Source organism: Chiloscyllium punctatum, chromosome 18 (genome assembly GCF_047496795.1).
Source record: "Chiloscyllium punctatum isolate Juve2018m chromosome 18, sChiPun1.3, whole genome shotgun sequence".
Lineage (NCBI taxonomy): Eukaryota > Metazoa > Chordata > Chondrichthyes > Orectolobiformes > Hemiscylliidae > Chiloscyllium > Chiloscyllium punctatum.
This window is the reverse complement of record NC_092756.1, coordinates 31,767,861-31,773,630: the sequence shown is the minus strand read 5'-3', so window position 1 is coordinate 31,773,630 and position 5,770 is coordinate 31,767,861.

Below are 5,770 nucleotides of genomic sequence, written 5' to 3'. Positions count from 1 at the left end.
ATGGTTTAGTGTGATAGATTCAAAGGATGCCTTTTGGGTTTGTCCCTTGGTGGAGGAAAGTAGGAATTTGTTCGCCTTTGAATGGGAAGATACCAAGACAGGATGGAAACAGCAATACCGGTGGGCCGTGCTCCCCGGGGATTACGTAATTTTTTGGGTTTAACGGGTATTGCAGATTGTGGATTGATTCTTATGCTCAAAAGACGAATAAATTATATCTCAAACTATTACAGAAGGAACCAAAGTGTCTGAGTTTGGAAGAAAAGGAAAAGCTATCTAAGAATTCAAAAGAGATCTCGTCCATGCCCCATGTTAGCCTTACCTTCTCTAGATAAACCTTTCCACCTCTTTGCTACCATAGATAAGGGAGCGGCTTTGGGAGTATTAAGCCAGAGGCGGGGATGAATGAGACAGCCAGTTGCATATCTTTCGAAGCTATTGGATCCAGTATCCCGGGGGTGGCCTGAGTGTGTGCAGGCCGTGGCTGCCTCTGCACTGTTGGTGGAGGAAAGCAGAAAGCTTACATTTGGGGGAGCCCTAAGAGTAAGCACCCCACACCAAGTGAGAACGATCCTAAACCAAAAAGCTGGGCGATGGTGGACTGACTCGCGGATTCTGAAATATGAGGCAATATTAATAGAAAAGGATGATCTAGTGTTGGTCACTGACAATTGTTTAAATCCAGCTGCCTTTCTTTGGAAAGGGGAAGGAGAATCTCCTCAGAATCCAGGGCACGACTGCCTTGACATTATAGAATACCAAACTAAGGCCCGCATGAACCTGAGAGATGTTCTGCTTCATGCAGGAGCCCCACATTTTATAAACGGATGATCCCGGGTGACTGAAGAGAAAAGACTTAATGGGTATGCAGTCGTCGATGGGACGGAATGTAGTGTGGAAGAGGCAGGAAGGTTGTCAAATGGGTGGTCAGCACAGACCTGCGAAATCTATGCATTGGAAAGAGCCTTAGGGCGTTAGAAAATAAAGAGAGAACAGTATACACTGACTCTAAATATGCATTTGGTGTTGGCACGTTCGGAAAGATATGGCAGGAATGAGGACTGATCAATAGCCGGGGGAAGGAATTGGCATATGAGGAGTTGATTAAACGGGTCTTGGAGTCCCTATTACTCCCCCGAGAAATAACGGGAGTGCATGTAAATGGTCATCAGAATAGAAATGAACCAGAAGTTAGGGGGAATAGGTTAGCTGATGAAGTGGCGAAGGAAGCAGCCCTGAGCCCATAAGAAGTGGTGATACATTTCCTAATACCTCCTGTCCCAGGTCCTCGGGAAGCTCCTACATTTACTGAAAGAGAGGAAAAAGAATTGCAAGATTTAGGGGCTGTAAAAACAGCAGACGGGCATTGGAGGTTACCTGATGGAAGGTAAACGTTAAACAAAATGATGATGCGAGAAATTATGGCTGTCCCACATCATGGCAGCCATTGGGGAGTACAAGCCATGTGTGAGTTAGTTCTCAGAGAATATGGATGTAAAGGAATATATACGATTGCTAAACATATTTGTGAGGGATGTATAATATGCAGAAAGGTAAATAAGAAAGTCCTGAGAAAACAGACCCCAGGAGGAAGAGACCCAGACTGAGACCCTTCCAGAGTATACAAGTAGGTGATACTGAAATACCCAGAGTAGGAAGACTAAAATATATGCTGGTCGGAGTAGATCATCTATCTGGTTGGGTTGAGGTATACCCCCGAGCTACTGCCACTGCGAGTGGGGTGTCTAAAACAATATTGGAGCACATAATTCCCCGATATGGGCTAGGGAACAATATAGATTCCGACCAAGGAACTCATTTTACCTCTAAAGTGTTACAGGGGGTAACGAAAGGGTTGGGAATTTCCTGGGAGTTCCATACTCCATGGCACCCGCCATCATCAGGAAAGGTTGAGAGAATGAACCACACACTCAAATGACAGCTCTCTAAATTGATAATAGAAACCACACTCCCTTGGACCAAATGTTTACCTATAGCTCTCTTGCGAGTACAAACAGCCCCAAGGAAAGATTTGGGACTATTGCCCTATGAAATCTTATTTGGATTACCTTATCTTCAAAGGAAGGGAGAATAGCCAATTCCCGAAACTAAAGATTTTTTCTTAAAGAACTATATACTGGGCTTGTCCTCCTCTTTGTCTTTCCTCAGGGAACAGGGTTTATTGGCACAGACTCCACCCCTTGAATTCACCGTTCATCCCATCCGGCCGGGAGATTTGGTCTGAGTAAAATCATGGACAGAGACTAAATTACAGCCAGACTGCGAAGGGACGTATCAGGCTCTTTTGACTACCGAAACGGCAATAAGGACGGTGGGGAAAGGCTGGACTCACTACACTCGGATCAAAGGGCCAGTGGACCCTCCAGTTGAGGAAGAAATCTGGACAGCCGAATCAACGCAAGATCCGCTGAAACTCAGACGAAAGCGAATTTGAGAAACTGATTATACAGTGGTGACGCAAGCGCGGGATTATTTCTGTAAGATTGTATATAAAGTCTTTTGGTGCTTCAGCACTTTCTTTAGACTGCTGGGGATGCTTAGAGTTATGATGCTAGCTCTATTACTATTGGGTTTTTGTCAAATATCATTTTCATTCGTGTTATTTACGGTCCCTGATTCTGATAATCCACAAGTAATAGACCTGATTCATGTAGTTTAGTAAATTGTGGGGATGGAGATAATCAGAGACAGTGCAGCTCAGAGATACATCTTAAATCATATGGGGATGGCCTTGGGGATGGTACTTGGTATAATGGTCTCGTCACAGTACACCGGGCCACCTTCCGACCAGCTCTGGATTGTCCCAATATAGAGTGTAACCCAATATACTTAACGATCAAAAAAACCACATGACACGAAGCAATTCTTGGCAGGGGGTGTGCGGGGTAAAATTAAATGAAACATTTGGGATAGAAATGAAAACAAGCTGGAATGATTTCTCAGGCTGTTGTTTCTGAAGAGCGGAGAGCAGGGAAAATGGGCAGAACTACTGGATAATAAGATACAACCTTTCACCCCTCCTGATGACCTTAAAGTAGCAAAAATTACAGAGGTAAAGGACTTGAAACAGACTATCGAAATAGAAACTGTGTACACGGATGCAAATGCCTGGGTTGAATGGGTAAAGTATACTGTAAAAAGTCTGAACAAGAGCATCTCTTATGATACTTTACTTATTGCGTGTGTTTAGCGCGTTCGTGTGTGGTTTGCCGTGATCGTATAGTGGTAAGTACTCTGCGTTGTGGCCACAGCCACCTCGGTTCAAATCCGAGTCACGGCAGTAATTCCTCTATGTGTCCCAGGCTTTTGTGAAACACAAAGGGATAAGTTGTTTTAAAGTTTTGATTTTCTCCAAGGTGATTTTTTTTTCCTTCAAGCTCTGCTCGCTCACATCTCTCTGTTTCATATGTCAGAATTCAAATCCACCCGTTCTCAGAGATTTCTTCCCTCCTAAGATCACTGACCGAACTTTCCATCCCATACCCCCCTATCATTAATTTGGAGATGCCGGTGTTGGACGATGGAGTACAAAGTTAAAAATGACACAACACCAGGTTATGGTCTTACAGGTTTTATTGAAGCACTAGCTTTCTGAGCGCTGCTCTTTCCTCATGTGTTTGCGGAGTCTTTTCCTATTTCACGAAGGCATTGCAGAATCTAATACAGACTCTCACATTGATACCGATCAGTCTGTGTGGCTGTGGTCACTGTTGCTGTCAGCGACGCCTCAGACTGTAACAGAATAGAAAAAAAAGTTCATTCGGCCCTAGCCAGATTACTGTGTGTAGTTCTGCAATTCAGAGTACTGCATGGATGTGACCGCACTGGGAACGTTGCAGTAGAGATTCACTGGGATATTGTCTGGGCTGAAGAGTTTCAGTTATGAGAGTTTGGACAGACTGGGGTAGTTTGTCACCTAGGAGAGGAGATTGGAGAAGACATAAGTGAGATGTACAAAATGCTGAGGGATATGGATAGGATAGACTGAAAGAAGCATTTCTTATTGATGGAGAGATCCAACACTGGGGCCAAGAGATTTCGGGAAAAGGCAGCAAAGTTTGAGTACATTTGCGGAAAGGATCAGAGAGGCGGAAATCATTCTAACCTTAAAAAAAATTGAGATGTTAAATTGTGATGCGAAAACTTGTAAGATTATGGGCTAAACGATGGAATACGTGATTCAGGTCGTTAAGCAGTTGTGTTTGACAAGTGCGGCCACAACAGGCTGAAGGGCCTCCTTCGATGTTGTCCTCCTCCACAGTATCATGGTTAGTGTCCCCTCCTGTCACAGGGCTCAATTCTCCGCTGGGAGCATCGTAAAGGTTTTAAAACTGTCGCTCTGTTCCCCAGTGAAGGTTATTAATGCCTGGCCTTCCATTCTCGATGGGACATGTCACAGGAAGGACAGTGCTGTCTGAATCAGCGTGGGGAAGGTCTGCAGCTCCTGGGGAGAGAGATTGTCAGTGACAGTGCAAACACGTAACTTCAGCCAACTGCACATTGTGTTTGTGTTGCAATGAAAACCATTATATAGAGTTGTTCCTGACTGATATGGTTATTTAAAGCAGGAATCTGAGGAAGAAAAGAGCAAACCCATTCAGACATGAGTGCAGAAACATTTCTAGCAGAGCTACTGAGGTTGTACAGCGCAGAACCGCGTTTGCATGCATTGAATTCTGGTTGATGGGCGCAGCTTGCTTTCACTCGGCTGAGTTACCATTGTATAAATGATACAGATAGCGTTCAATGAGATGGTACATTTATTCAGTGGTTCGAACAGCTGTTAAGTCTGTAGGTTAGGTGGGTTGGCCTGTTAAGTTGCGCTGATGTGTCCAGGGAGTGAATTCAGTAATTTAAGTGAATTAGCCATGGGGAACGCAGTGATAAGGTCAGCAGTCACACGATGCCAGGTTTTATTCCAGCAGGTTTATTTGAAATCACAAGCCAGAGGCCTGGAGGGATTGAGAAGGGAGCTAGGTCTGGTTGAGATGCTGTTCAGATTCTCCCTACAGACCTGATTGTCTGAACTGCACTTTCTGCCTTGTAGGGAATCTTTGATTCTATCAGAGAGGACACTGCCAGCGTTTACTGGGCCGCTAAGACATTAGAGACGATGCTGACGGCGTTTAGTGGGAATGGAATTTTATTTATTTGTGTTTTGGAAAATTTGACACTGAATCAAGGAAAACCGAATGGAAGTTTTCCAGAGTATTTGAGGTTTGGCGAGATTAAAATGTTGTAAATTCCCTCTTTCAAGTTCACATATTTCTGAACGTCAGGTTTTCAAAACCATGGATGTCGGACAAATAAATGATGGGAGAAGAATTTCTGTCACTCAGTAAATCCGTTTCCAAAATATTTGGAAAGGTACATTTAAAGACCCACAAGCAGTGAGTTTCACCAGGAGACAGACAGCCTGTGGCCAGGTAAAAGTGTAAAAGTGGGGTGTGGGGGGAAGAAGGTGCGAGGAAAAAATATCTAATTTGGACGACTTCAGATGCAAAGAAATATCGGAAACGTCTGCAGCTGAGTAAGATTCAGCAAAAAAAACCTCAGAGTCTTGAAAGATTTCTATTAATTTTCCACATGAAGCATTATAAATGGAACTGAGCAGATTTTGTCTATTGTCAAGGAAAGCTATTCCATAATGAATAGGAAGTGACCCGTCTCTTAGACATCGATTTCCTGCTTTAATCCCATGGCTTAAAGGTGGGCGGACAATCGCCATGATGTTGGGTTCATTTGACAC